At 38.1% G+C, this 27,529-nt stretch overlaps 43 non-coding genes across 43 annotated transcripts; all 43 read left to right on the top strand.

Annotated features, from left to right (window-relative positions):
* The first annotated feature begins 164 nt into the window (after window positions 1–164).
* On the top strand, window positions 165–238 carry Trnai-aau (transfer RNA isoleucine (anticodon AAU)). The gene has a single exon. It is a non-coding gene; the product is annotated as a tRNA-Ile (tRNA).
* A 547-nt stretch (window positions 239–785) lies between these two features.
* Trnai-aau (transfer RNA isoleucine (anticodon AAU)) lies at window positions 786–859 on the top strand. The gene has a single exon. It is a non-coding gene; the product is annotated as a tRNA-Ile (tRNA).
* Window positions 860–1,407: 548 nt separating this feature from the next.
* Window positions 1,408–1,481, top strand: Trnai-aau (transfer RNA isoleucine (anticodon AAU)). Its single transcript has one exon. It is a non-coding gene; the product is annotated as a tRNA-Ile (tRNA).
* A 547-nt stretch (window positions 1,482–2,028) lies between these two features.
* On the top strand, window positions 2,029–2,102 carry Trnai-aau (transfer RNA isoleucine (anticodon AAU)). The gene has a single exon. It is a non-coding gene; the product is annotated as a tRNA-Ile (tRNA).
* Window positions 2,103–2,649: 547 nt separating this feature from the next.
* Trnai-aau (transfer RNA isoleucine (anticodon AAU)) lies at window positions 2,650–2,723 on the top strand. The gene has a single exon. It is a non-coding gene; the product is annotated as a tRNA-Ile (tRNA).
* Window positions 2,724–3,270: 547 nt separating this feature from the next.
* Window positions 3,271–3,344, top strand: Trnai-aau (transfer RNA isoleucine (anticodon AAU)). The gene has a single exon. It is a non-coding gene; the product is annotated as a tRNA-Ile (tRNA).
* A 547-nt stretch (window positions 3,345–3,891) lies between these two features.
* Window positions 3,892–3,965, top strand: Trnai-aau (transfer RNA isoleucine (anticodon AAU)). The gene has a single exon. It is a non-coding gene; the product is annotated as a tRNA-Ile (tRNA).
* Window positions 3,966–4,512: 547 nt separating this feature from the next.
* Trnai-aau (transfer RNA isoleucine (anticodon AAU)) lies at window positions 4,513–4,586 on the top strand. The gene has a single exon. It is a non-coding gene; the product is annotated as a tRNA-Ile (tRNA).
* Window positions 4,587–5,133: 547 nt separating this feature from the next.
* Window positions 5,134–5,207, top strand: Trnai-aau (transfer RNA isoleucine (anticodon AAU)). Its single transcript has one exon. It is a non-coding gene; the product is annotated as a tRNA-Ile (tRNA).
* Window positions 5,208–5,754: 547 nt separating this feature from the next.
* Trnai-aau (transfer RNA isoleucine (anticodon AAU)) lies at window positions 5,755–5,828 on the top strand. The gene has a single exon. It is a non-coding gene; the product is annotated as a tRNA-Ile (tRNA).
* Window positions 5,829–6,375: 547 nt separating this feature from the next.
* Trnai-aau (transfer RNA isoleucine (anticodon AAU)) lies at window positions 6,376–6,449 on the top strand. The gene has a single exon. It is a non-coding gene; the product is annotated as a tRNA-Ile (tRNA).
* A 547-nt stretch (window positions 6,450–6,996) lies between these two features.
* Window positions 6,997–7,070, top strand: Trnai-aau (transfer RNA isoleucine (anticodon AAU)). Its single transcript has one exon. It is a non-coding gene; the product is annotated as a tRNA-Ile (tRNA).
* A 547-nt stretch (window positions 7,071–7,617) lies between these two features.
* Trnai-aau (transfer RNA isoleucine (anticodon AAU)) lies at window positions 7,618–7,691 on the top strand. The gene has a single exon. It is a non-coding gene; the product is annotated as a tRNA-Ile (tRNA).
* Window positions 7,692–8,238: 547 nt separating this feature from the next.
* Trnai-aau (transfer RNA isoleucine (anticodon AAU)) lies at window positions 8,239–8,312 on the top strand. Its single transcript has one exon. It is a non-coding gene; the product is annotated as a tRNA-Ile (tRNA).
* Window positions 8,313–8,859: 547 nt separating this feature from the next.
* On the top strand, window positions 8,860–8,933 carry Trnai-aau (transfer RNA isoleucine (anticodon AAU)). The gene has a single exon. It is a non-coding gene; the product is annotated as a tRNA-Ile (tRNA).
* Window positions 8,934–9,480: 547 nt separating this feature from the next.
* On the top strand, window positions 9,481–9,554 carry Trnai-aau (transfer RNA isoleucine (anticodon AAU)). The gene has a single exon. It is a non-coding gene; the product is annotated as a tRNA-Ile (tRNA).
* A 547-nt stretch (window positions 9,555–10,101) lies between these two features.
* Window positions 10,102–10,175, top strand: Trnai-aau (transfer RNA isoleucine (anticodon AAU)). Its single transcript has one exon. It is a non-coding gene; the product is annotated as a tRNA-Ile (tRNA).
* Window positions 10,176–10,722: 547 nt separating this feature from the next.
* On the top strand, window positions 10,723–10,796 carry Trnai-aau (transfer RNA isoleucine (anticodon AAU)). Its single transcript has one exon. It is a non-coding gene; the product is annotated as a tRNA-Ile (tRNA).
* A 547-nt stretch (window positions 10,797–11,343) lies between these two features.
* Window positions 11,344–11,417, top strand: Trnai-aau (transfer RNA isoleucine (anticodon AAU)). The gene has a single exon. It is a non-coding gene; the product is annotated as a tRNA-Ile (tRNA).
* Window positions 11,418–11,964: 547 nt separating this feature from the next.
* On the top strand, window positions 11,965–12,038 carry Trnai-aau (transfer RNA isoleucine (anticodon AAU)). Its single transcript has one exon. It is a non-coding gene; the product is annotated as a tRNA-Ile (tRNA).
* A 547-nt stretch (window positions 12,039–12,585) lies between these two features.
* Window positions 12,586–12,659, top strand: Trnai-aau (transfer RNA isoleucine (anticodon AAU)). The gene has a single exon. It is a non-coding gene; the product is annotated as a tRNA-Ile (tRNA).
* Window positions 12,660–13,208: 549 nt separating this feature from the next.
* Trnai-aau (transfer RNA isoleucine (anticodon AAU)) lies at window positions 13,209–13,282 on the top strand. The gene has a single exon. It is a non-coding gene; the product is annotated as a tRNA-Ile (tRNA).
* A 547-nt stretch (window positions 13,283–13,829) lies between these two features.
* On the top strand, window positions 13,830–13,903 carry Trnai-aau (transfer RNA isoleucine (anticodon AAU)). The gene has a single exon. It is a non-coding gene; the product is annotated as a tRNA-Ile (tRNA).
* Window positions 13,904–14,450: 547 nt separating this feature from the next.
* Trnai-aau (transfer RNA isoleucine (anticodon AAU)) lies at window positions 14,451–14,524 on the top strand. Its single transcript has one exon. It is a non-coding gene; the product is annotated as a tRNA-Ile (tRNA).
* A 548-nt stretch (window positions 14,525–15,072) lies between these two features.
* Window positions 15,073–15,146, top strand: Trnai-aau (transfer RNA isoleucine (anticodon AAU)). The gene has a single exon. It is a non-coding gene; the product is annotated as a tRNA-Ile (tRNA).
* A 547-nt stretch (window positions 15,147–15,693) lies between these two features.
* Window positions 15,694–15,767, top strand: Trnai-aau (transfer RNA isoleucine (anticodon AAU)). Its single transcript has one exon. It is a non-coding gene; the product is annotated as a tRNA-Ile (tRNA).
* A 994-nt stretch (window positions 15,768–16,761) lies between these two features.
* On the top strand, window positions 16,762–16,835 carry Trnai-aau (transfer RNA isoleucine (anticodon AAU)). The gene has a single exon. It is a non-coding gene; the product is annotated as a tRNA-Ile (tRNA).
* A 547-nt stretch (window positions 16,836–17,382) lies between these two features.
* On the top strand, window positions 17,383–17,456 carry Trnai-aau (transfer RNA isoleucine (anticodon AAU)). Its single transcript has one exon. It is a non-coding gene; the product is annotated as a tRNA-Ile (tRNA).
* Window positions 17,457–18,002: 546 nt separating this feature from the next.
* On the top strand, window positions 18,003–18,076 carry Trnai-aau (transfer RNA isoleucine (anticodon AAU)). Its single transcript has one exon. It is a non-coding gene; the product is annotated as a tRNA-Ile (tRNA).
* Window positions 18,077–18,623: 547 nt separating this feature from the next.
* Window positions 18,624–18,697, top strand: Trnai-aau (transfer RNA isoleucine (anticodon AAU)). Its single transcript has one exon. It is a non-coding gene; the product is annotated as a tRNA-Ile (tRNA).
* A 548-nt stretch (window positions 18,698–19,245) lies between these two features.
* Window positions 19,246–19,319, top strand: Trnai-aau (transfer RNA isoleucine (anticodon AAU)). Its single transcript has one exon. It is a non-coding gene; the product is annotated as a tRNA-Ile (tRNA).
* A 753-nt stretch (window positions 19,320–20,072) lies between these two features.
* Trnai-aau (transfer RNA isoleucine (anticodon AAU)) lies at window positions 20,073–20,146 on the top strand. Its single transcript has one exon. It is a non-coding gene; the product is annotated as a tRNA-Ile (tRNA).
* A 547-nt stretch (window positions 20,147–20,693) lies between these two features.
* Trnai-aau (transfer RNA isoleucine (anticodon AAU)) lies at window positions 20,694–20,767 on the top strand. Its single transcript has one exon. It is a non-coding gene; the product is annotated as a tRNA-Ile (tRNA).
* Window positions 20,768–21,314: 547 nt separating this feature from the next.
* Trnai-aau (transfer RNA isoleucine (anticodon AAU)) lies at window positions 21,315–21,388 on the top strand. Its single transcript has one exon. It is a non-coding gene; the product is annotated as a tRNA-Ile (tRNA).
* A 547-nt stretch (window positions 21,389–21,935) lies between these two features.
* Window positions 21,936–22,009, top strand: Trnai-aau (transfer RNA isoleucine (anticodon AAU)). Its single transcript has one exon. It is a non-coding gene; the product is annotated as a tRNA-Ile (tRNA).
* Window positions 22,010–22,556: 547 nt separating this feature from the next.
* On the top strand, window positions 22,557–22,630 carry Trnai-aau (transfer RNA isoleucine (anticodon AAU)). The gene has a single exon. It is a non-coding gene; the product is annotated as a tRNA-Ile (tRNA).
* A 547-nt stretch (window positions 22,631–23,177) lies between these two features.
* Window positions 23,178–23,251, top strand: Trnai-aau (transfer RNA isoleucine (anticodon AAU)). The gene has a single exon. It is a non-coding gene; the product is annotated as a tRNA-Ile (tRNA).
* A 547-nt stretch (window positions 23,252–23,798) lies between these two features.
* On the top strand, window positions 23,799–23,872 carry Trnai-aau (transfer RNA isoleucine (anticodon AAU)). The gene has a single exon. It is a non-coding gene; the product is annotated as a tRNA-Ile (tRNA).
* Window positions 23,873–24,625: 753 nt separating this feature from the next.
* On the top strand, window positions 24,626–24,699 carry Trnai-aau (transfer RNA isoleucine (anticodon AAU)). The gene has a single exon. It is a non-coding gene; the product is annotated as a tRNA-Ile (tRNA).
* A 547-nt stretch (window positions 24,700–25,246) lies between these two features.
* Trnai-aau (transfer RNA isoleucine (anticodon AAU)) lies at window positions 25,247–25,320 on the top strand. The gene has a single exon. It is a non-coding gene; the product is annotated as a tRNA-Ile (tRNA).
* A 547-nt stretch (window positions 25,321–25,867) lies between these two features.
* On the top strand, window positions 25,868–25,941 carry Trnai-aau (transfer RNA isoleucine (anticodon AAU)). The gene has a single exon. It is a non-coding gene; the product is annotated as a tRNA-Ile (tRNA).
* A 547-nt stretch (window positions 25,942–26,488) lies between these two features.
* Window positions 26,489–26,562, top strand: Trnai-aau (transfer RNA isoleucine (anticodon AAU)). The gene has a single exon. It is a non-coding gene; the product is annotated as a tRNA-Ile (tRNA).
* Window positions 26,563–27,109: 547 nt separating this feature from the next.
* Trnai-aau (transfer RNA isoleucine (anticodon AAU)) lies at window positions 27,110–27,183 on the top strand. Its single transcript has one exon. It is a non-coding gene; the product is annotated as a tRNA-Ile (tRNA).
* Window positions 27,184–27,529: the final 346 nt, after the last annotated feature.

Raw genomic sequence — 27,529 nt, 5'->3', positions numbered from 1 at the left:
ATGTGTGAGTGGTCGGATTGGAAACCACGTCTCTGGAGAGACAGCATGCAAGGTGCCTTAACTATGCCACGTTATCTGAAAGAAACATCTTAACTTTCACACCATGCCTAAAATTGTTTTTTCAAGAGTATATATCTTCAATTGGCTCAGCCTCTCTCTCAGTTGGCCGATTAGCTCAGCTGGTTAGAGCGCCGTGCTAATAACGCGGATGTCATGGGTTCGATCCCCATATTGGCCACGGAAGTTTTTGTGCTTGCATTGCATATTCACTTTCACTCCCAACCATTTCTATATAATGCTTATAACAATCAATTGCCTTTTGATGTTATGTATCACACTCGTATTTTGTGAAAAACATGAAATAATTCAGTCTCCTCTATTGAAATCTTGAAATATTTTATCTGGTTAAATTGTCATTAACACATAAAAGGAAAGGAACACAGCAAAGCTGTTCATGTTCCGAAATTGGAGAAACCTGGACATGCCAATTGAAAGAAATGTCGATTTAGCTTATGTATAAAATAATTTCTGATGTCATGATAATGTGTCTGTCACTTCTAAAGAATCCCAGACATATTTGTCAGTACGTGTAGAAGCCACAGGGATGGTTATGAGTTACATATGTGTGAGTGGTCGGATTGGAAACCACGTCTCTGGAGAGACAGCATGCAAGGTGCCTTAACTATGCCACGTTATCTGAAAGAAACATCTTAACTTTCACACCATGCCTAAAATTGTTTTTTCAAGAGTATATATCTTCAATTGGCTCAGCCTCTCTCTCAGTTGGCCGATTAGCTCAGCTGGTTAGAGCGCCGTGCTAATAACGCGGATGTCATGGGTTCGATCCCCATATTGGCCACGGAAGTTTTTGTGCTTGCATTGCATTTTCACTTTCACTCCCAACCATTTCTATATAATGCTTATAACAATCAATTGCCTTTTTTATGTTATGTATCACACTCGTATTTTGCGAAAAACATGAAATAATTCAGTCTCCTCTATTGAAATCTTGAAATATTTTATCTGGTTAAATTGTCATTAACGCATAAAAGGAAAGGAACACAGCAAAGCTGTTCATGTTCCGAAATTGGAGAAATCTGGACATGCCAATTGAAAGAAATGTCGATTTAGCTTATGTATAAAATGATTTCTGATGTCATGATAATGTGTCTGTCACTTCTAAAGAATCCCAGACATATTTGTCAGTACGTGTAGAAGCCACAGGGATGGTTATGAGTTACATATGTGTGAGTGGTCGGATTGGAAACCACGTCTCTGGAGAGACAGCATGCAAGGTGCCTTAACTATGCCACGTTATCTGAAAGAAACATCTTAACTTTCACACCATGCCTAAAATTGTTTTTTCAAGAGTATATATCTTCAATTGGCTCAGCCTCTCTCTCAGTTGGCCGATTAGCTCAGCTGGTTAGACCGCCGTGCTAATAACGCGGATGTCATGGGTTCGATCCCCATATTGGCCACGGAAGTTTTTGTGCTTGCATTGCATTTTCACTTTCACTCCCAACCATTTCTATATAATGCTTATAACAATCAATTGCCTTTTGATGTTATGTATCACACTCGTATTTTGCGAAAAACATGAAATAATTCAGTCTCCTCTATTGAAATCTTGAAATATTTTATCTGGTTAAATTGTCATTAAGACATAAAAGGAAAGGAACACAGCAAAGCTGTTCATGTTCCGAAATTGGAGAAATCTGGACATGCCAATTGAAAGAAATGTCGATTTAGCTTATGTATAAAATGATTTCTGATGTCATGATAATGTGTCTGTCACTTCTAAAGAATCCCAGACATATTTGTCAGTACGTGTAGAAGCCACAGGGATGGTTATGAGTTACATGTGTGTGAGTGGTCGGATTGGAAACCACGTCTCTGGAGAGACAGCATGCAAGGTGCCTTAACTATGCCACGTTATCTGAAAGAAACATCTTAACTTTCACACCATGCCTAAAATTGTTTTTTCAAGAGTATATATCTTCAATTGGCTCAGCCTCTCTCTCAGTTGGCCGATTAGCTCAGCTGGTTAGAGCGCCGTGCTAATAACGCGGATGTCATGGGTTCGATCCCCATATTGGCCACGGAAGTTTTTGTGCTTGCATTGCATATTCACTTTCACTCCCAACCATTTCTATATAATGCTTATAACAATCAATTGCCTTTTGATGTTATGTATCACACTCGTATTTTGTGAAAAACATGAAATAATTCAGTCTCCTCTATTGAAATCTTGAAATATTTTATCTGGTTAAATTGTCATTAAGACATAAAAGGAAAGGAACACAGCAAAGCTGTTCATGTTCCGAAATTGGAGAAATCTGGACATGCCAATTGAAAGAAATGTCGATTTAGCTTATGTATAAAATGATTTCTGATGTCATGATAATGTGTCTGTCACTTCTAAAGAATCCCAGACATATTTGTCAGTACGTGTAAAAGCCACAGGGATGGTTATGAGTTACATATGTGTGAGTGGTCGGATTGGAAACCACGTCTCTGGAGAGACAGCATGCAAGGTGCCTTAACTATGCCACGTTATCTGAAAGAAACATCTTAACTTTCACACCATGCCTAAAATTGTTTTTTCAAGAGTATATATCTTCAATTGGCTCAGCCTCTCTCTCAGTTGGCCGATTAGCTCAGCTGGTTAGAGCGCCGTGCTAATAACGCGGATGTCATGGGTTCGATCCCCATATTGGCCACGGAAGTTTTTGTGCTTGCATTGCATATTCACTTTCACTCCCAACCATTTCTATATAATGCTTATAACAATCAATTGCCTTTTGATGTTATGTATCACACTCGTATTTTGTGAAAAACATGAAATAATTCAGTCTCCTCTATTGAAATCTTGAAATATTTTATCTGGTTAAATTGTCATTAACACATAAAAGGAAAGGAACACAGCAAAGCTGTTCATGTTCCGAAATTGGAGAAATCTGGACATGCCAATTGAAAGAAATGTCGATTTAGCTTATGTATAAAATGATTTCTGATGTCATGATAATGTGTCTGTCACTTCTAAAGAATCCCAGACATATTTGTCAGTACGTGTAGAAGCCACAGGGATGGTTATGAGTTACATATGTGTGAGTGGTCGGATTGGAAACCACGTCTCTGGAGAGACAGCATGCAAGGTGCCTTAACTATGCCACGTTATCTGAAAGAAACATCTTAACTTTCACACCATGCCTAAAATTGTTTTTTCAAGAGTATATATCTTCAATTGGCTCAGCCTCTCTCTCAGTTGGCCGATTAGCTCAGCTGGTTAGAGCGCCGTGCTAATAACGCGGATGTCATGGGTTCGATCCCCATATTGGCCACGGAAGTTTTTGTGCTTGCATTGCATATTCACTTTCACTCCCAACCATTTCTATATAATGTTTATAACAATCAATTGCCTTTTGATGTTATGTATCACACTCGTATTTTGCGAAAAATATGAAATAATTCAGTCTCCTCTATTGAAATCTTGAAATATTTTATCTGGTTAAATTGTCATTAACACATAAAAGGAAAGGAACACAGCAAAGCTGTTCATGTTCCGAAATTGGAGAAACCTGGACATGCCAATTGAAAGAAATGTCGATTTAGCTTATGTATAAAATAATTTCTGATGTCATGATAATGTGTCTGTCACTTCTAAAGAATCCCAGACATATTTGTCAGTACGTGTAGAAGCCACAGGGATGGTTATGAGTTACATATGTGTGAGTGGTCGGATTGGAAACCACGTCTCTGGAGAGACAGCATGCAAGGTGCCTTAACTATGCCACGTTATCTGAAAGAAACATCTTAACTTTCACACCATGCCTAAAATTGTTTTTTCAAGAGTATATATCTTCAATTGGCTCAGCCTCTCTCTCAGTTGGCCGATTAGCTCAGCTGGTTAGAGCGCCGTGCTAATAACGCGGATGTCATGGGTTCGATCCCCATATTGGCCACGGAAGTTTTTGTGCTTGCATTGCATTTTCACTTTCACTCCCAACCATTTCTATATAATGCTTATAACAATCAATTGCCTTTTGATGTTATGTATCACACTCGTATTTTGCGAAAAACATGAAATAATTCAGTCTCCTCTATTGAAATCTTGAAATATTTTATCTGGTTAAATTGTCATTAAGACATAAAAGGAAAGGAACACAGCAAAGCTGTTCATGTTCCGAAATTGGAGAAATCTGGACATGCCAATTGAAAGAAATGTCGATTTAGCTTATGTATAAAATGATTTCTGATGTCATGATAATGTGTCTGTCACTTCTAAAGAATCCCAGACATATTTGTCAGTACGTGTAGAAGCCACAGGGATGGTTATGAGTTACATATGTGTGAGTGGTCGGATTGGAAACCACGTCTCTGGAGAGACAGCATGCAAGGTGCCTTAACTATGCCACGTTATCTGAAAGAAACATCTTAACTTTCACACCATGCCTAAAATTGTTTTTTCAAGAGTATATATCTTCAATTGGCTCAGCCTCTCTCTCAGTTGGCCGATTAGCTCAGCTGGTTAGAGCGCCGTGCTAATAACGCGGATGTCATGGGTTCGATCCCCATATTGGCCACGGAAGTTTTTGTGCTTGCATTGCATATTCACTTTCACTCCCAACCATTTCTATATAATGCTTATAACAATCAATTGCCTTTTGATGTTATGTATCACACTCGTATTTTGTGAAAAACATGAAATAATTCAGTCTCCTCTATTGAAATCTTGAAATATTTTATCTGGTTAAATTGTCATTAACACATAAAAGGAAAGGAACACAGCAAAGCTGTTCATGTTCCGAAATTGGAGAAACCTGGACATGCCAATTGAAAGAAATGTCGATTTAGCTTATGTATAAAATAATTTCTGATGTCATGATAATGTGTCTGTCACTTCTAAAGAATCCCAGACATATTTGTCAGTACGTGTAGAAGCCACAGGGATGGTTATGAGTTACATATGTGTGAGTGGTCGGATTGGAAACCACGTCTCTGGAGAGACAGCATGCAAGGTGCCTTAACTATGCCACGTTATCTGAAAGAAACATCTTAACTTTCACACCATGCCTAAAATTGTTTTTTCAAGAGTATATATCTTCAATTGGCTCAGCCTCTCTCTCAGTTGGCCGATTAGCTCAGCTGGTTAGAGCGCCGTGCTAATAACGCGGATGTCATGGGTTCGATCCCCATATTGGCCACGGAAGTTTTTGTGCTTGCATTGCATATTCACTTTCACTCCCAACCATTTCTATATAATGTTTATAACAATCAATTGCCTTTTGATGTTATGTATCACACTCGTATTTTGCGAAAAATATGAAATAATTCAGTCTCCTCTATTGAAATCTTGAAATATTTTATCTGGTTAAATTGTCATTAAGACATAAAAGGAAAGGAACACAGCAAAGCTGTTCATGTTCCGAAATTGGAGAAACCTGGACATGCCAATTGAAAGAAATGTCGATTTAGCTTATGTATAAAATAATTTCTGATGTCATGATAATGTGTCTGTCACTTCTAAAGAATCCCAGACATATTTGTCAGTACGTGTAGAAGCCACAGGGATGGTTATGAGTTACATATGTGTGAGTGGTCGGATTGGAAACCACGTCTCTGGAGAGACAGCATGCAAGGTGCCTTAACTATGCCACGTTATCTGAAAGAAACATCTTAACTTTCACACCATGCCTAAAATTGTTTTTTCAAGAGTATATATCTTCAATTGGCTCAGCCTCTCTCTCAGTTGGCCGATTAGCTCAGCTGGTTAGAGCGCCGTGCTAATAACGCGGATGTCATGGGTTCGATCCCCATATTGGCCACGGAAGTTTTTGTGCTTGCATTGCATTTTCACTTTCACTCCCAACCATTTCTATATAATGCTTATAACAATCAATTGCCTTTTGATGTTATGTATCACACTCGTATTTTGCGAAAAACATGAAATAATTCAGTCTCCTCTATTGAAATCTTGAAATATTTTATCTGGTTAAATTGTCATTAAGACATAAAAGGAAAGGAACACAGCAAAGCTGTTCATGTTCCGAAATTGGAGAAATCTGGACATGCCAATTGAAAGAAATGTCGATTTAGCTTATGTATAAAATGATTTCTGATGTCATGATAATGTGTCTGTCACTTCTAAAGAATCCCAGACATATTTGTCAGTACGTGTAGAAGCCACAGGGATGGTTATGAGTTACATATGTGTGAGTGGTCGGATTGGAAACCACGTCTCTGGAGAGACAGCATGCAAGGTGCCTTAACTATGCCACGTTATCTGAAAGAAACATCTTAACTTTCACACCATGCCTAAAATTGTTTTTTCAAGAGTATATATCTTCAATTGGCTCAGCCTCTCTCTCAGTTGGCCGATTAGCTCAGCTGGTTAGAGCGCCGTGCTAATAACGCGGATGTCATGGGTTCGATCCCCATATTGGCCACGGAAGTTTTTGTGCTTGCATTGCATATTCACTTTCACTCCCAACCATTTCTATATAATGCTTATAACAATCAATTGCCTTTTGATGTTATGTATCACACTCGTATTTTGTGAAAAACATGAAATAATTCAGTCTCCTCTATTGAAATCTTGAAATATTTTATCTGGTTAAATTGTCATTAAGACATAAAAGGAAAGGAACACAGCAAAGCTGTTCATGTTCCGAAATTGGAGAAACCTGGACATGCCAATTGAAAGAAATGTCGATTTAGCTTATGTATAAAATAATTTCTGATGTCATGATAATGTGTCTGTCACTTCTAAAGAATCCCAGACATATTTGTCAGTACGTGTAGAAGCCACAGGGATGGTTATGAGTTACATATGTGTGAGTGGTCGGATTGGAAACCACGTCTCTGGAGAGACAGCATGCAAGGTGCCTTAACTATGCCACGTTATCTGAAAGAAACATCTTAACTTTCACACCATGCCTAAAATTGTTTTTTCAAGAGTATATATCTTCAATTGGCTCAGCCTCTCTCTCAGTTGGCCGATTAGCTCAGCTGGTTAGAGCGCCGTGCTAATAACGCGGATGTCATGGGTTCGATCCCCATATTGGCCACGGAAGTTTTCGTGCTTGCATTGCATATTCACTTTCACTCCCAACCATTTCTATATAATGCTTATAACAATCAATTGCCTTTTGATGTTATGTATCACACTCGTATTTTGTGAAAAACATGAAATAATTCAGTCTCCTCTATTGAAATCTTGAAATATTTTATCTGGTTAAATTGTCATTAAGACATAAAAGGAAAGGAACACAGCAAAGCTGTTCATGTTCCGAAATTGGAGAAATCTGGACATGCCAATTGAAAGAAATGTCGATTTAGCTTATGTATAAAATGATTTCTGATGTCATGATAATGTGTCTGTCACTTCTAAAGAATCCCAGACATATTTGTCAGTACGTGTAGAAGCCACAGGGATGGTTATGAGTTACATATGTGTGAGTGGTCGGATTGGAAACCACGTCTCTGGAGAGACAGCATGCAAGGTGCCTTAACTATGCCACGTTATCTGAAAGAAACATCTTAACTTTCACACCATGCCTAAAATTGTTTTTTCAAGAGTATATATCTTCAATTGGCTCAGCCTCTCTCTCAGTTGGCCGATTAGCTCAGCTGGTTAGAGCGCCGTGCTAATAACGCGGATGTCATGGGTTCGATCCCCATATTGGCCACGGAAGTTTTTGTGCTTGCATTGCATATTCACTTTCACTCCCAACCATTTCTATATAATGTTTATAACAATCAATTGCCTTTTTATGTTATGTATCACACTCGTATTTTGCGAAAAATATGAAATAATTCAGTCTCCTCTATTGAAATCTTGAAATATTTTATCTGGTTAAATTGTCATTAACGCATAAAAGGAAAGGAACACAGCAAAGCTGTTCATGTTCCGAAATTGGAGAAACCTGGACATGCCAATTGAAAGAAATGTCGATTTAGCTTATGTATAAAATAATTTCTGATGTCATGATAATGTGTCTGTCACTTCTAAAGAATCCCAGACATATTTGTCAGTACGTGTAGAAGCCACAGGGATGGTTATGAGTTACATATGTGTGAGTGGTCGGATTGGAAACCACGTCTCTGGAGAGACAGCATGCAAGGTGCCTTAACTATGCCACGTTATCTGAAAGAAACATCTTAACTTTCACACCATGCCTAAAATTGTTTTTTCAAGAGTATATATCTTCAATTGGCTCAGCCTCTCTCTCAGTTGGCCGATTAGCTCAGCTGGTTAGAGCGCCGTGCTAATAACGCGGATGTCATGGGTTCGATCCCCATATTGGCCACGGAAGTTTTTGTGCTTGCATTGCATTTTCACTTTCACTCCCAACCATTTCTATATAATGCTTATAACAATCAATTGCCTTTTGATGTTATGTATCACACTCGTATTTTGCGAAAAACATGAAATAATTCAGTTTCCTCTATTGAAATCTTGAAATATTTTATCTGGTTAAATTGTCATTAAGACATAAAAGGAAAGGAACACAGCAAAGCTGTTCATGTTCCGAAATTGGAGAAATCTGGACATGCCAATTGAAAGAAATGTCGATTTAGCTTATGTATAAAATGATTTCTGATGTCATGATAATGTGTCTGTCACTTCTAAAGAATCCCAGACATATTTGTCAGTACGTGTAGAAGCCACAGGGATGGTTATGAGTTACATATGTGTGAGTGGTCGGATTGGAAACCACGTCTCTGGAGAGACAGCATGCAAGGTGCCTTAACTATGCCACGTTATCTGAAAGAAACATCTTAACTTTCACACCATGCCTAAAATTGTTTTTTCAAGAGTATATATCTTCAATTGGCTCAGCCTCTCTCTCAGTTGGCCGATTAGCTCAGCTGGTTAGAGCGCCGTGCTAATAACGCGGATGTCATGGGTTCGATCCCCATATTGGCCACGGAAGTTTTTGTGCTTGCATTGCATATTCACTTTCACTCCCAACCATTTCTATATAATGCTTATAACAATCAATTGCCTTTTGATGTTATGTATCACACTCGTATTTTGTGAAAAACATGAAATAATTCAGTCTCCTCTATTGAAATCTTGAAATATTTTATCTGGTTAAATTGTCATTAACACATAAAAGGAAAGGAACACAGCAAAGCTGTTCATGTTCCGAAATTGGAGAAACCTGGACATGCCAATTGAAAGAAATGTCGATTTAGCTTATGTATAAAATAATTTCTGATGTCATGATAATGTGTCTGTCACTTCTAAAGAATCCCAGACATATTTGTCAGTACGTGTAGAAGCCACAGGGATGGTTATGAGTTACATATGTGTGAGTGGTCGGATTGGAAACCACGTCTCTGGAGAGACAGCATGCAAGGTGCCTTAACTATGCCACGTTATCTGAAAGAAACATCTTAACTTTCACACCATGCCTAAAATTGTTTTTTCAAGAGTATATATCTTCAATTGGCTCAGCCTCTCTCTCAGTTGGCCGATTAGCTCAGCTGGTTAGAGCGCCGTGCTAATAACGCGGATGTCATGGGTTCGATCCCCATATTGGCCACGGAAGTTTTTGTGCTTGCATTGCATATTCACTTTCACTCCCAACCATTTCTATATAATGTTTATAACAATCAATTGCCTTTTGATGTTATGTATCACACTCGTATTTTGCGAAAAATATGAAATAATTCAGTCTCCTCTATTGAAATCTTGAAATATTTTATCTGGTTAAATTGTCATTAAGACATAAAAGGAAAGGAACACAGCAAAGCTGTTCATGTTCCGAAATTGGAGAAACCTGGACATGCCAATTGAAAGAAATGTCGATTTAGCTTATGTATAAAATAATTTCTGATGTCATGATAATGTGTCTGTCACTTCTAAAGAATCCCAGACATATTTGTCAGTACGTGTAGAAGCCACAGGGATGGTTATGAGTTACATATGTGTGAGTGGTCGGATTGGAAACCACGTCTCTGGAGAGACAGCATGCAAGGTGCCTTAACTATGCCACGTTATCTGAAAGAAACATCTTAACTTTCACACCATGCCTAAAATTGTTTTTTCAAGAGTATATATCTTCAATTGGCTCAGCCTCTCTCTCAGTTGGCCGATTAGCTCAGCTGGTTAGAGCGCCGTGCTAATAACGCGGATGTCATGGGTTCGATCCCCATATTGGCCACGGAAGTTTTTGTGCTTGCATTGCATTTTCACTTTCACTCCCAACCATTTCTATATAATGCTTATAACAATCAATTGCCTTTTGATGTTATGTATCACACTCGTATTTTGCGAAAAACATGAAATAATTCAGTCTCCTCTATTGAAATCTTGAAATATTTTATCTGGTTAAATTGTCATTAAGACATAAAAGGAAAGGAACACAGCAAAGCTGTTCATGTTCCGAAATTGGAGAAATCTGGACATGCCAATTGAAAGAAATGTCGATTTAGCTTATGTATAAAATGATTTCTGATGTCATGATAATGTGTCTGTCACTTCTAAAGAATCCCAGACATATTTGTCAGTACGTGTAGAAGCCACAGGGATGGTTATGAGTTACATATGTGTGAGTGGTCGGATTGGAAACCACGTCTCTGGAGAGACAGCATGCAAGGTGCCTTAACTATGCCACGTTATCTGAAAGAAACATCTTAACTTTCACACCATGCCTAAAATTGTTTTTTCAAGAGTATATATCTTCAATTGGCTCAGCCTCTCTCTCAGTTGGCCGATTAGCTCAGCTGGTTAGAGCGCCGTGCTAATAACGCGGATGTCATGGGTTCGATCCCCATATTGGCCACGGAAGTTTTTGTGCTTGCATTGCATATTCACTTTCACTCCCAACCATTTCTATATAATGCTTATAACAATCAATTGCCTTTTGATGTTATGTATCACACTCGTATTTTGTGAAAAACATGAAATAATTCAGTCTCCTCTATTGAAATCTTGAAATATTTTATCTGGTTAAATTGTCATTAAGACATAAAAGGAAAGGAACACAGCAAAGCTGTTCATGTTCCGAAATTGGAGAAACCTGGACATGCCAATTGAAAGAAATGTCGATTTAGCTTATGTATAAAATAATTTCTGATGTCATGATAATGTGTCTGTCACTTCTAAAGAATCCCAGACATATTTGTCAGTACGTGTAGAAGCCACAGGGATGGTTATGAGTTACATATGTGTGAGTGGTCGGATTGGAAACCACGTCTCTGGAGAGACAGCATGCAAGGTGCCTTAACTATGCCACGTTATCTGAAAGAAACATCTTAACTTTCACACCATGCCTAAAATTGTTTTTTCAAGAGTATATATCTTCAATTGGCTCAGCCTCTCTCTCAGTTGGCCGATTAGCTCAGCTGGTTAGAGCGCCGTGCTAATAACGCGGATGTCATGGGTTCGATCCCCATATTGGCCACGGAAGTTTTTGTGCTTGCATTGCATATTCACTTTCACTCCCAACCATTTCTATATAATGCTTATAACAATCAATTGCCTTTTGATGTTATGTATCACACTCGTATTTTGTGAAAAACATGAAATAATTCAGTCTCCTCTATTGAAATCTTGAAATATTTTATCTGGTTAAATTGTCATTAAGACATAAAAGGAAAGGAACACAGCAAAGCTGTTCATGTTCCGAAATTGGAGAAATCTGGACATGCCAATTGAAAGAAATGTCGATTTAGCTTATGTATAAAATGATTTCTGATGTCATGATAATGTGTCTGTCACTTCTAAAGAATCCCAGACATATTTGTCAGTACGTGTAGAAGCCACAGGGATGGTTATGAGTTACATATGTGTGAGTGGTCGGATTGGAAACCACGTCTCTGGAGAGACAGCATGCAAGGTGCCTTAACTATGCCACGTTATCTGAAAGAAACATCTTAACTTTCACACCATGCCTAAAATTGTTTTTTCAAGAGTATATATCTTCAATTGGCTCAGCCTCTCTCTCAGTTGGCCGATTAGCTCAGCTGGTTAGAGCGCCGTGCTAATAACGCGGATGTCATGGGTTCGATCCCCATATTGGCCACGGAAGTTTTTGTGCTTGCATTGCATATTCACTTTCACTCCCAACCATTTCTATATAATGTTTATAACAATCAATTGCCTTTTTATGTTATGTATCACACTCGTATTTTGCGAAAAATATGAAATAATTCAGTCTCCTCTATTGAAATCTTGAAATATTTTATCTGGTTAAATTGTCATTAACACATAAAAGGAAAGGAACACAGCAAAGCTGTTCATGTTCCGAAATTGGAGAAACCTGGACATGCCAATTGAAAGAAATGTCGATTTAGCTTATGTATAAAATAATTTCTGATGTCATGATAATGTGTCTGTCACTTCTAAAGAATCCCAGACATATTTGTCAGTACGTGTAGAAGCCACAGGGATGGTTATGAGTTACATATGTGTGAGTGGTCGGATTGGAAACCACGTCTCTGGAGAGACAGCATGCAAGGTGCCTTAACTATGCCACGTTATCTGAAAGAAACATCTTAACTTTCACACCATGCCTAAAATTGTTTTTTCAAGAGTATATATCTTCAATTGGCTCAGCCTCTCTCTCAGTTGGCCGATTAGCTCAGCTGGTTAGAGCGCCGTGCTAATAACGCGGATGTCATGGGTTCGATCCCCATATTGGCCACGGAAGTTTTTGTGCTTGCATTGCATTTTCACTTTCACTCCCAACCATTTCTATATAATGCTTATAACAATCAATTGCCTTTTGATGTTATGTATCACACTCGTATTTTGCGAAAAACATGAAATAATTCAGTCTCCTCTATTGAAATCTTGAAATATTTTATCTGGTTAAATTGTCATTAAGACATAAAAGGAAAGGAACACAGCAAAGCTGTTCATGTTCCGAAATTGGAGAAATCTGGACATGCCAATTGAAAGAAATGTCGATTTAGCTTATGTATAAAATGATTTCTGATGTCATGATAATGTGTCTGTCACTTCTAAAGAATCCCAGACATATTTGTCAGTACGTGTAGAAGCCACAGGGATGGTTATGAGTTACATATGTGTGAGTGGTCGGATTGGAAACCACGTCTCTGGAGAGACAGCATGCAAGGTGCCTTAACTATGCCACGTTATCTGAAAGAAACATCTTAACTTTCACACCATGCCTAAAATTGTTTTTTCAAGAGTATATATCTTCAATTGGCTCAGCCCCTCTCTCTCAGTTGGCCGATTAGCTCAGCTGGTTAGAGCGCCGTGCTAATAACGCGGATGTCATGGGTTCGATCCCCATATTGGCCACGGAAGTTTTTGTGCTTGCATTGCATATTCACTTTCACTCCCAACCATTTCTATATAATGCTTATAACAATCAATTGCCTTTTGATGTTATGTATCACACTCGTATTTTGTGAAAAACATGAAATAATTCAGTCTCCTCTATTGAAATCTTGAAATATTTTATCTGGTTAAATTGTCATTAACACATAAAAGGAAAGGAACACAGCAAAGCTGTTCATGTTCCGAAATTGGAGAAACCTGGACATGCCAATTGAAAGAAATGTCGATTTAGCTTATGTATAAAATAATTTCTGATGTCATGATAATGTGTCTGTCACTTCTAAAGAATCCCAGACATATTTGTCAGTACGTGTAGAAGCCACAGGGATGGTTATGAGTTACATATGTGTGAGTGGTCGGATTGGAAACCACGTCTCTGGAGAGACAGCATGCAAGGTGCCTTAACTATGCCACGTTATCTGAAAGAAACATCTTAACTTTCACACCATGCCTAAAATTATTTTTTCAAGAGTATATATCTTCAATTGGCTCAGCCTCTCTCTCAGTTGGCCGATTAGCTCAGCTGGTTAGAGCGCCGTGCTAATAACGCGGATGTCATGGGTTCGATCCCCATATTGGCCACGGAAGTTTTTGTGCTTGCATTGCATATTCACTTTCACTCCCAACCATTTCTATATAATGTTTATAACAATCAATTGCCTTTTGATGTTATGTATCACACTCGTATTTTGCGAAAAATATGAAATAATTCAGTCTCCTCTATTGAAATCTTGAAATATTTTATCTGGTTAAATTGTCATTAAGACATAAAAGGAAAGGAACACAGCAAAGCTGTTCATGTTCCGAAATTGGAGAAACCTGGACATGCCAATTGAAAGAAATGTCGATTTAGCTTATGTATAAAATAATTTCTGATGTCATGATAATGTGTCTGTCACTTCTAAAGAATCCCAGACATATTTGTCAGTACGTGTAGAAGCCACAGGGATGGTTATGAGTTACATATGTGTGAGTGGTCGGATTGGAAACCACGTCTCTGGAGAGACAGCATGCAAGGTGCCTTAACTATGCCACGTTATCTGAAAGAAACATCTTAACTTTCACACCATGCCTAAAATTGTTTTTTCAAGAGTATATATCTTCAATTGGCTCAGCCTCTCTCTCAGTTGGCCGATTAGCTCAGCTGGTTAGAGCGCCGTGCTAATAACGCGGATGTCATGGGTTCGATCCCCATATTGGCCACGGAAGTTTTTGTGCTTGCATTGCATTTTCACTTTCACTCCCAACCATTTCTATATAATGCTTATAACAATCAATTGCCTTTTTTATGTTATGTATCACACTCGTATTTTGCGAAAAACACGAAATAATTCAGTCTCCTCTATTGAAATCTTGAAATATTTTATCTGGTTAAATTGTCATTAACGCATAAAAGGAAAGGAACACAGCAAAGCTGTTCATGTTCCGAAATTGGAGAAATCTGGACATGCCAATTGAAAGAAATGTCGATTTAGCTTATGTATAAAATGATTTCTGATGTCATGATAATGTGTCTGTCACTTCTAAAGAATCCCAGACATATTTGTCAGTACGTGTAGAAGCCACAGGGATGGTTATGAGTTACATATGTGTGAGTGGTCGGATTGGAAACCACGTCTCTGGAGAGACAGCATGCAAGGTGCCTTAACTATGCCACGTTATCTGAAAGAAACATCTTAACTTTCACACCATGCCTAAAATTGTTTTTTCAAGAGTATATATCTTCAATTGGCTCAGCCTCTCTCTCAGTTGGCCGATTAGCTCAGCTGGTTAGAGCGCCGTGCTAATAACGCGGATGTCATGGGTTCGATCCCCATATTGGCCACGGAAGTTTTTGTGCTTGCATTGCATATTCACTTTCACTCCCAACCATTTCTATATAATGCTTATAACAATCAATTGCCTTTTGATGTTATGTATCACACTCGTATTTTGTGAAAAACATGAAATAATTCAGTCTCCTCTATTGAAATCTTGAAATATTTTATCTGGTTAAATTGTCATTAAGACATAAAAGGAAAGGAACACAGCAAAGCTGTTCATGTTCCGAAATTGGAGAAACCTGGACATGCCAATTGAAAGAAATGTCGATTTAGCTTATGTATAAAATAATTTCTGATGTCATGATAATGTGTCTGTCACTTCTAAAGAATCCCAGACATATTTGTCAGTACGTGTAGAAGCCACAGGGATGGTTATGAGTTACATATGTGTGAGTGGTCGGATTGGAAACCACGTCTCTGGAGAGACAGCATGCAAGGTGCCTTAACTATGCCACGTTATCTGAAAGAAACATCTTAACTTTCACACCATGCCTAAAATTGTTTTTTCAAGAGTATATATCTTCAATTGGCTCAGCCTCTCTCTCAGTTGGCCGATTAGCTCAGCTGGTTAGAGCGCCGTGCTAATAACGCGGATATCATGGGTTCGATCCCCATATTGGCCACGGAAGTTTTTGTGCTTGCATTGCATTTTCACTTTCACTCCCAACCATTTCTATATAATGCTTATAACAATCAATTGCCTTTTTTATGTTATGTATCACACTCGTATTTTGCGAAAAACATGAAATAATTCAGTCTCCTCTATTGAAATCTTGAAATATTTTATCTGGTTAAATTGTCATTAACGCATAAAAGGAAAGGAACACAGCAAAGCTGTTCATGTTCCGAAATTGGAGAAATCTGGACATGCCAATTGAAAGAAATGTCGATTTAGCTTATGTATAAAATGATTTCTGATGTCATGATAATGTGTCTGTCACTTCTAAAGAATCCCAGACATATTTGTCAGTACGTGTAGAAGCCACAGGGATGGTTATGAGTTACATATGTGTGAGTGGTCGGATTGGAAACCACGTCTCTGGAGAGACAGCATGCAAGGTGCCTTAACTATGCCACGTTATCTGAAAGAAACATCTTAACTTTCACACCATGCCATTTCTATATAATGCTTATAACAATCAATTGCCTTTTTTATGTTATGTATCACACTCGTATTTTGCGAAAAACATGAAATAATTCAGTCTCCTCTATTGAAATCTTGAAATATTTTATCTGGTTAAATTGTCATTAACGCATAAAAGGAAAGGAACACAGCAAAGCTGTTCATGTTCCGAAATTGGAGAAATCTGGACATGGCAATTGAAAGAAATGTCGATTTAGCTTATGTATAAAATGATTTCTGATGTCATGATAATGTGTCTGTCACTTCTAAAGAATCCCAGACATATTTGTCAGTACGTGTAGAAGCCACAGGGATGGTTATGAGTTACATATGTGTGAGTGGTCGGATTGGAAACCACGTCTCTGGAGAGACAGCATGCAAGGTGCCTTAACTATGCCACGTTATCTGAAAGAAACATCTTAACTTTCACACCATGCCTAAAATTGTTTTTTCAAGAGTATATATCTTCAATTGTCTCAGCCTCTCTCTCAGTTGGCCGATTAGCTCAGCTGGTTAGAGCGCCGTGCTAATAACGCGGATGTCATGGGTTCGATCCCCATATTGGCCACGGAAGTTTTTGTGCTTGCATTGCATATTCACTTTCACTCCCAACCATTTCTATATAATGCTTATAACAATCAATTGCCTTTTGATGTTATGTATCACACTCGTATTTTGTGAAAAACATGAAATAATTCAGTCTCCTCTATTGAAATCTTGAAATATTTTATCTGGTTAAATTGTCATTAACACATAAAAGGAAAGGAACACAGCAAAGCTGTTCATGTTCCGAAATTGGAGAAATCTGGACATGCCAATTGAAAGAAATGTCGATTTAGCTTATGTATAAAATGATTTCTGATGTCATGATAATGTGTCTGTCACTTCTAAAGAATCCCAGACATATTTGTCAGTACGTGTAAAAGCCACAGGGATGGTTATGAGTTACATATGTGTGAGTGGTCGGATTGGAAACCACGTCTCTGGAGAGACAGCATGCAAGGTGCCTTAACTATGCCACGTTATCTGAAAGAAACATCTTAACTTTCACACCATGCCTAAAATTGTTTTTTCAAGAGTATATATCTTCAATTGGCTCAGCCTCTCTCTCAGTTGGCCGATTAGCTCAGCTGGTTAGAGCGCCGTGCTAATAACGCGGATGTCATGGGTTCGATCCCCATATTGGCCACGGAAGTTTTTGTGCTTGCATTGCATATTCACTTTCACTCCCAACCATTTCTATATAATGCTTATAACAATCAATTGCCTTTTGATGTTATGTATCACACTCGTATTTTGTGAAAAACATGAAATAATTCAGTCTCCTCTATTGAAATCTTGAAATATTTTATCTGGTTAAATTGTCATTAACACATAAAAGGAAAGGAACACAGCAAAGCTGTTCATGTTCCGAAATTGGAGAAATCTGGACATGCCAATTGAAAGAAATGTCGATTTAGCTTATGTATAAAATGATTTCTGATGTCATGATAATGTGTCTGTCACTTCTAAAGAATCCCAGACATATTTGTCAGTACGTGTAGAAGCCACAGGGATGGTTATGAGTTACATGTGTGTGAGTGGTCGGATTGGAAACCACGTCTCTGGAGAGACAGCATGCAAGGTGCCTTAACTATGCCACGTTATCTGAAAGAAACATCTTAACTTTCACACCATGCCTAAAATTGTTTTTTCAAAAGTATATATCTTCAATTGGCTCAGCCTCTCTCTAGTTGGCCGATTAGCTCAGCTGGTTAGAGCGCCGTGCTAATAACGCGGATGTCATGGGTTCGATCCCCATATTGGCCACGGAAGTTTTTGTGCTTGCATTGCATATTCACTTTCACTCCCAACCATTTCTATATAATGCTTATAACAATCAATTGCCTTTTGATGTTATGTATCACACTCGTATTTTGTGAAAAACATGAAATAATTCAGTCTCCTCTATTGAAATCTTGAAATATTTTATCTGGTTAAATTGTCATTAACACATAAAAGGAAAGGAACACAGCAAAGCTGTTCATGTTCCGAAATTGGAGAAATCTGGACATGCCAATTGAAAGAAATGTCGATTTAGCTTATGTATAAAATGATTTCTGATGTCATGATAATGTGTCTGTCACTTCTAAAGAATCCCAGACATATTTGTCAGTACGTGTAGAAGCCACAGGGATGGTTATGAGTTACATATGTGTGAGTGGTCGGATTGGAAACCACGTCTCTGGAGAGACAGCATGCAAGGTGCCTTAACTATGCCACGTTATCTGAAAGAAACATCTTAACTTTCACACCATGCCTAAAATTGTTTTTTCAAGAGTATATATCTTCAATTGTCTCAGCCTCTCTCTCAGTTGGCCGATTAGCTCAGCTGGTTAGAGCGCCGTGCTAATAACGCGGATGTCATGGGTTCGATATCCATATTGGCCACGGAAGTTTTTGTGCTTGCATTGCATTTTCACTTTCACTCCCAACCATTTCTATATAATGCTTATAACAATCAATTGCCTTTTTTATGTTATGTATCACACTCGTATTTTGCGAAAAACATGAAATAATTCAGTCTCCTCTATTGAAATCTTGAAATATTTTATCTGGTTAAATTGTCATTAACGCATAAAAGGAAAGGAACACAGCAAAGCTGTTCATGTTCCGAAATTGGAGAAACCTGGACATGCCAATTGAAAGAAATGTCGATTTAGCTTATGTATAAAATAATTTCTGATGTCATGATAATGTGTCTGTCACTTCTAAAGAATCCCAGACATATTTGTCAGTACGTGTAGAAGCCACAGGGATGGTTATGAGTTACATATGTGTGAGTGGTCGGATTGGAAACCACGTCTCTGGAGAGACAGCATGCAAGGTGCCTTAACTATGCCACGTTATCTGAAAGAAACATCTTAACTTTCACACCATGCCTAAAATTGTTTTTTCAAGAGTATATATCTTCAATTGGCTCAGCCTCTCTCTCAGTTGGCCGATTAGCTCAGCTGGTTAGAGCGCCGTGCTAATAACGCGGATGTCATGGGTTCGATCCCCATATTGGCCACGGAAGTTTTTGTGCTTGCATTGCATATTCACTTTCACTCCCAACCATTTCTATATAATGCTAATAACAATCAATTGCCTTTTGATGTTATGTATCACACTCGTATTTTGTGAAAAACATGAAATAATTCAGTCTCCTCTATTGAAATCTTGAAATATTTTATCTGGTTAAATTGTCATTAACACATAAAAGGAAAGGAACACAGCAAAGCTGTTCATGTTCCGAAATTGGAGAAACCTGGACATGCCAATTGAAAGAAATGTCGATTTAGCTTATGTATAAAATAATTTCTGATGTCATGATAATGTGTCTGTCACTTCTAAAGAATCCCAGACATATTTGTCAGTACGTGTAGAAGCCACAGGAATGGTTATGAGTTACATATGTGTGAGTGGTCGGATTGGAAACCACGTCTCTGGAGAGACAGCATGCAAGGTGCCTTAACTATGCCACGTTATCTGAAAGAAACATCTTAACTTTCACACCATGCCTAAAATTGTTTTTTCAAGAGTATATATCTTCAATTGGCTCAGCCTCTCTCATATTTGTCAGTACGTGTAGAAGCCACAGGGATGGTTATGAGTTACATATGTGTGAGTGGTCGGATTGGAAACCACGTCTCTGGAGAGACAGCATGCAAGGTGCCTTAACTATGCCACGTTATCTGAAAGAAACATCTTAACTTTCACACCATGCCTAAAATTGTTTTTTCAAGAGTATATATCTTCAATTGGCTCAGCCTCTCTCTCAGTTGGCCGATTAGCTCAGCTGGTTAGAGCGCCGTGCTAATAACGCGGATGTCATGGGTTCGATCCCCATATTGGCCACGGAAGTTTTTGTGCTTGCATTGCATATTCACTTTCACTCCCAACCATTTCTATATAATGCTTATAACAATCAATTGCCTTTTGATGTTATGTATCACACTCGTATTTTGTGAAAAACATGAAATAATTCAGTCTCCTCTATTGAAATCTTGAAATATTTTATCTGGTTAAATTGTCATTAACACATAAAAGGAAAGGAACACAGCAAAGCTGTTCATGTTCCGAAATTGGAGAAATCTGGACATGCCAATTGAAAGAAATGTCGATTTAGCTTATGTATAAAATGATTTCTGATGTCATGATAATGTGTCTGTCACTTCTAAAGAATCCCAGACATATTTGTCAGTACGTGTAGAAGCCACAGGGATGGTTATGAGTTACATATGTGTGAGTGGTCGGATTGGAAACCACGTCTCTGGAGAGACAGCATGCAAGGTGCCTTAACTATGCCACGTTATCTGAAAGAAACATCTTAACTTTCACACCATGCCTAAAATTGTTTTTTCAAGAGTATATATCTTCAATTGGCTCAGCCTCTCTCTCAGTTGGCCGATTAGCTCAGCTGGTTAGAGCGCCGTGCTAATAACGCGGATGTCATGGGTTCGATCCCCATATTGGCCACGGAAGTTTTTGTGCTTGCATTGCATATTCACTTTCACTCCCAACCATTTCTATATAATGCTTATAACAATCAATTGCCTTTTGATGTTATGTATCACACTCGTATTTTGTGAAAAACATGAAATAATTCAGTCTCCTCTATTGAAATCTTGAAATATTTTATCTGGTTAAATTGTCATTAACACATAAAAGGAAAGGAACACAGCAAAGCTGTTCATGTTCCGAAATTGGAGAAATCTGGACATGCCAATTGAAAGAAATGTCGATTTAGCTTATGTATAAAATGATTTCTGATGTCATGATAATGTGTCTGTCACTTCTAAAGAATCCCAGACATATTTGTCAGTACGTGTAGAAGCCACAGGGATGGTTATGAGTTACATATGTGTGAGTGGTCGGATTGGAAACCACGTCTCTGGAGAGACAGCATGCAAGGTGCCTTAACTATGCCACGTTATCTGAAAGAAACATCTTAACTTTCACACCATGCCTAAAATTGTTTTTTCAAGAGTATATATCTTCAATTGTCTCAGCCTCTCTCTCAGTTGGCCGATTAGCTCAGCTGGTTAGAGCGCCGTGCTAATAACGCGGATGTCATGGGTTCGATCCCCATATTGGCCACGGAAGTTTTTGTGCTTGCATTGCATATTCACTTTCACTCCCAACCATTTCTATATAATGCTTATAACAATCAATTGCCTTTTGATGTTATGTATCACACTCGTATTTTGTGAAAAACATGAAATAATTCAGTCTCCTCTATTGAAATCTTGAAATATTTTATCTGGTTAAATTGTCATTAAGACATAAAAGGAAAGGAACACAGCAAAGCTGTTCATGTTCCGAAATTGGAGAAATCTGGACATGCCAATTGAAAGAAATGTCGATTTAGCTTATGTATAAAATGATTTCTGATGTCATGATAATGTGTCTGTCACTTCTAAAGAATCCCAGACATATTTGTCAGTACGTGTAGAAGCCACAGGGATGGTTATGAGTTACATATGTGTGAGTGGTCGGATTGGAAACCACGTCTCTGGAGAGACAGCATGCAAGGTGCCTTAACTATGCCACGTTATCTGAAAGAAACATCTTAACTTTCACACCATGCCTAAAATTGTTTTTTCAAGAGTATATATCTTCAATTGTCTCAGCCTCTCTCTCAGTTGGCCGATTAGCTCAGCTGGTTAGAGCGCCGTGCTAATAACGCGGATGTCATGGGTTCGATCCCCATATTGGCCACGGAAGTTTTTGTGCTTGCATTGCATATTCACTTTCACTCCCAACCATTTCTATATAATGCTTATAACAATCAATTGCCTTTTGATGTTATGTATCACACTCGTATTTTGTGAAAAACATGAAATAATTCAGTCTCCTCTATTGAAATCTTGAAATATTTTATCTGGTTAAATTGTCATTAACACATAAAAGGAAAGGAACACAGCAAAGCTGTTCATGTTCCGAAATTGGAGAAATCTGGACATGCCAATTGAAAGAAATGTCGATTTAGCTTATGTATAAAATGATTTCTGATGTCATGATAATGTGTCTGTCACTTCTAAAGAATCCCAGACATATTTGTCAGTACGTGTAGAAGCCACAGGGATGGTTATGAGTTACATATGTGTGAGTGGTCAGATTGGAAACCACGTCTCTGGAGAGACAGCATGCAAGGTGCCTTAACTATGCCACGTTATCTGAAAGAAACATCTTAACTTTCACACCATGCCTAAAATTGTTTTTTCAAGAGTATATATCTTCAATTGGCTCAGCCTCTCTCTCAGTTGGCCGATTAGCTCAGCTGGTTAGAGCGCCTTGCTAATAACGCGGATGTCATGGGTTCGATCCCCATATTGGCCACGGAAGTTTTTGTGCTTGCATTGCATATTCACTTTCACTCCCAACCATTTCTATATAATGCTTATAACAATCAATTGCCTTTTGATGTTATGTATCACACTCGTATTTTGTGAAAAACATGAAATAATTCAGTCTCCTCTATTGAAATCTTGAAATATTTTATCTGGTTAAATTGTCATTAAGACATAAAAGGAAAGGAACACAGCAAAGCTGTTCATGTTCCGAAATTGGAGAAATCTGGACATGGCAATTGAAAGAAATGTCGATTTAGCTTATGTATAAAATGATTTCTGATGTCATGATAATGTGTCTGTCACTTCTAAAGAATCCCAGACATATTTGTCAGTACGTGTAGAAGCCACAGGGATGGTTATGAGTTACATGTGTGTGAGTGGTCGGATTGGAAACCACGTCTCTGGAGAGACAGCATGCAAGGTGCCTTAACTATGCCACGTTATCTGAAAGAAACATCTTAACTTTCACACCATGCCTAAAATTGTTTTTTCAAGAGTATATATCTTCAATTGGCTCAGCCTCTCTCTCAGTTGGCCGATTAGCTCAGCTGGTTAGAGCGCCGTGCTAATAACGCGGATGTCATGGGTTCGATCCCCATATTGGCCACGGAAGTTTTTGTGCTTGCATTGCATATTCACTTTCACTCCCAACCATTTCTATATAATGCTTATAACAATCAATTGCCTTTTGATGTTATGTATCACACTCGTATTTTGTGAAAAACATGAAATAATTCAGTCTCCTCTATTGAAATCTTGAAATATTTTATCTGGTTAAATTGTCATTAACGCATAAAAGGAAAGGAACACAGCAAAGCTGTTCATGTTCCGAAATTGGAGAAACCTGGACATGCCAATTGAAAGAAATGTCGATTTAGCTTATGTATAAAATAATTTCTGATGTCATGATAATGTGTCTGTCACTTCTAAAGAATCCCAGACATATTTGTCAGTACGTGTAGAAGCCACAGGGATGGTTATGAGTTACATATGTGTGAGTGGTCGGATTGGAAACCACGTCTCTGGAGAGACAGCATGCAAGGTGCCTTAACTATGCCACGTTATCTGAAAGAAACATCTTAACTTTCACACCATGCCTAAAATTGTTTTTTCAAGAGTATATATCTTCAATTGGCTCAGCCTCTCTCTCAGTTGGCCGATTAGCTCAGCTGGTTAGAGCGCCGTGCTAATAACGCGGATGTCATGGGTTCGATCCCCATATTGGCCACGGAAGTTTTTGTGCTTGCATTGCATATTCACTTTCACTCCCAACCATTTCTATATAATGCTAATAACAATCAATTGCCTTTTGATGTTATGTATCACACTCGTATTTTGTGAAAAACATGAAATAATTCAGTCTCCTCTATTGAAATCTTGAAATATTTTATCTGGTTAAATTGTCATTAACACATAAAAGGAAAGGAACACAGCAAAGCTGTTCATGTTCCGAAATTGGAGAAACCTGGACATGCCAATTGAAAGAAATGTCGATTTAGCTTATGTATAAAATAATTTCTGATGTCATGATAATGTGTCTGTCACTTCTAAAGAATCCCAGACATATTTGTCAGTACGTGTAGAAGCCACAGGAATGGTTATGAGTTACATATGTGTGAGTGGTCGGATTGGAAACCACGTCTCTGGAGAGACAGCATGCAAGGTGCCTTAACTATGCCACGTTATCTGAAAGAAACATCTTAACTTTCACACCATGCCTAAAATTGTTTTTTCAAGAGTATATATCTTCAATTGGCTCAGCCTCTCTCATATTTGTCAGTACGTGTAGAAGCCACAGGGATGGTTATGAGTTACATATGTGTGAGTGGTCGGATTGGAAACCACGTCTCTGGAGAGACAGCATGCAAGGTGCCTTAACTATGCCACGTTATCTGAAAGAAACATCTTAACTTTCACACCATGCCTAAAATTGTTTTTTCAAGAGTATATATCTTCAATTGGCTCAGCCTCTCTCTCAGTTGGCCGATTAGCTCAGCTGGTTAGAGCGCCGTGCTAATAACGCGGATGTCATGGGTTCGATCCCCATATTGGCCACGGAAGTTTTTGTGCTTGCATTGCATATTCACTTTCACTCCCAACCATTTCTATATAATGCTTATAACAATCAATTGCCTTTTGATGTTATGTATCACACTCGTATTTTGTGAAAAACATGAAATAATTCAGTCTCCTCTATTGAAATCTTGAAATATTTTATCTGGTTAAATTGTCATTAACACATAAAAGGAAAGGAACACAGCAAAGCTGTTCATGTTCCGAAATTGGAGAAATCTGGACATGCCAATTGAAAGAAATGTCGATTTAGCTTATGTATAAAATGATTTCTGATGTCATGATAATGTGTCTGTCACTTCTAAAGAATCCCAGACATATTTGTCAGTACGTGTAGAAGCCACAGGGATGGTTATGAGTTACATATGTGTGAGTGGTCGGATTGGAAACCACGTCTCTGGAGAGACAGCATGCAAGGTGCCTTAACTATGCCACGTTATCTGAAAGAAACATCTTAACTTTCACACCATGCCTAAAATTGTTTTTTCAAGAGTATATATCTTCAATTGGCTCAGCCTCTCTCTCAGTTGGCCGATTAGCTCAGCTGGTTAGAGCGCCGTGCTAATAACGCGGATGTCATGGGTTCGATCCCCATATTGGCCACGGAAGTTTTTGTGCTTGCATTGCATATTCACTTTCACTCCCAACCATTTCTATATAATGCTTATAACAATCAATTGCCTTTTGATGTTATGTATCACACTCGTATTTTGTGAAAAACATGAAATAATTCAGTCTCCTCTATTGAAATCTTGAAATATTTTATCTGGTTAAATTGTCATTAACACATAAAAGGAAAGGAACACAGCAAAGCTGTTCATGTTCCGAAATTGGAGAAATCTGGACATGCCAATTGAAAGAAATGTCGATTTAGCTTATGTATAAAATGATTTCTGATGTCATGATAATGTGTCTGTCACTTCTAAAGAATCCCAGACATATTTGTCAGTACGTGTAGAAGCCACAGGGATGGTTATGAGTTACATATGTGTGAGTGGTCGGATTGGAAACCACGTCTCTGGAGAGACAGCATGCAAGGTGCCTTAACTATGCCACGTTATCTGAAAGAAACATCTTAACTTTCACACCATGCCTAAAATTGTTTTTTCAAGAGTATATATCTTCAATTGTCTCAGCCTCTCTCTCAGTTGGCCGATTAGCTCAGCTGGTTAGAGCGCCGTGCTAATAACGCGGATGTCATGGGTTCGATCCCCATATTGGCCACGGAAGTTTTTGTGCTTGCATTGCATATTCACTTTCACTCCCAACCATTTCTATATAATGCTTATAACAATCAATTGCCTTTTGATGTTATGTATCACACTCGTATTTTGTGAAAAACATGAAATAATTCAGTCTCCTCTATTGAAATCTTGAAATATTTTATCTGGTTAAATTGTCATTAAGACATAAAAGGAAAGGAACACAGCAAAGCTGTTCATGTTCCGAAATTGGAGAAATCTGGACATGCCAATTGAAAGAAATGTCGATTTAGCTTATGTATAAAATGATTTCTGATGTCATGATAATGTGTCTGTCACTTCTAAAGAATCCCAGACATATTTGTCAGTACGTGTAGAAGCCACAGGGATGGTTATGAGTTACATATGTGTGAGTGGTCGGATTGGAAACCACGTCTCTGGAGAGACAGCATGCAAGGTGCCTTAACTATGCCACGTTATCTGAAAGAAACATCTTAACTTTCACACCATGCCTAAAATTGTTTTTTCAAGAGTATATATCTTCAATTGTCTCAGCCTCTCTCTCAGTTGGCCGATTAGCTCAGCTGGTTAGAGCGCCGTGCTAATAACGCGGATGTCATGGGTTCGATCCCCATATTGGCCACGGAAGTTTTTGTGCTTGCATTGCATATTCACTTTCACTCCCAACCATTTCTATATAATGCTTATAACAATCAATTGCCTTTTGATGTTATGTATCACACTCGTATTTTGTGAAAAACATGAAATAATTCAGTCTCCTCTATTGAAATCTTGAAATATTTTATCTGGTTAAATTGTCATTAACACATAAAAGGAAAGGAACACAGCAAAGCTGTTCATGTTCCGAAATTGGAGAAATCTGGACATGCCAATTGAAAGAAATGTCGATTTAGCTTATGTATAAAATGATTTCTGATGTCATGATAATGTGTCTGTCACTTCTAAAGAATCCCAGACATATTTGTCAGTACGTGTAGAAGCCACAGGGATGGTTATGAGTTACATATGTGTGAGTGGTCAGATTGGAAACCACGTCTCTGGAGAGACAGCATGCAAGGTGCCTTAACTATGCCACGTTATCTGAAAGAAACATCTTAACTTTCACACCATGCCTAAAATTGTTTTTTCAAGAGTATATATCTTCAATTGGCTCAGCCTCTCTCTCAGTTGGCCGATTAGCTCAGCTGGTTAGAGCGCCTTGCTAATAACGCGGATGTCATGGGTTCGATCCCCATATTGGCCACGGAAGTTTTTGTGCTTGCATTGCATATTCACTTTCACTCCCAACCATTTCTATATAATGCTTATAACAATCAATTGCCTTTTGATGTTATGTATCACACTCGTATTTTGTGAAAAACATGAAATAATTCAGTCTCCTCTATTGAAATCTTGAAATATTTTATCTGGTTAAATTGTCATTAAGACATAAAAGGAAAGGAACACAGCAAAGCTGTTCATGTTCCGAAATTGGAGAAATCTGGACATGGCAATTGAAAGAAATGTCGATTTAGCTTATGTATAAAATGATTTCTGATGTCATGATAATGTGTCTGTCACTTCTAAAGAATCCCAGACATATTTGTCAG

The sequence above is a fragment of the Haliotis cracherodii genome, unplaced genomic scaffold (genome assembly GCF_022045235.1).
Source record: "Haliotis cracherodii isolate W230 unplaced genomic scaffold, xgHalCrac1.p SCAF_33, whole genome shotgun sequence".
Classification (NCBI taxonomy): domain Eukaryota; kingdom Metazoa; phylum Mollusca; class Gastropoda; order Lepetellida; family Haliotidae; genus Haliotis; species Haliotis cracherodii.
The sequence above is the reverse complement of the archived record's forward strand: the minus strand, read 5'-3'. Positions and strand labels throughout refer to the sequence as shown.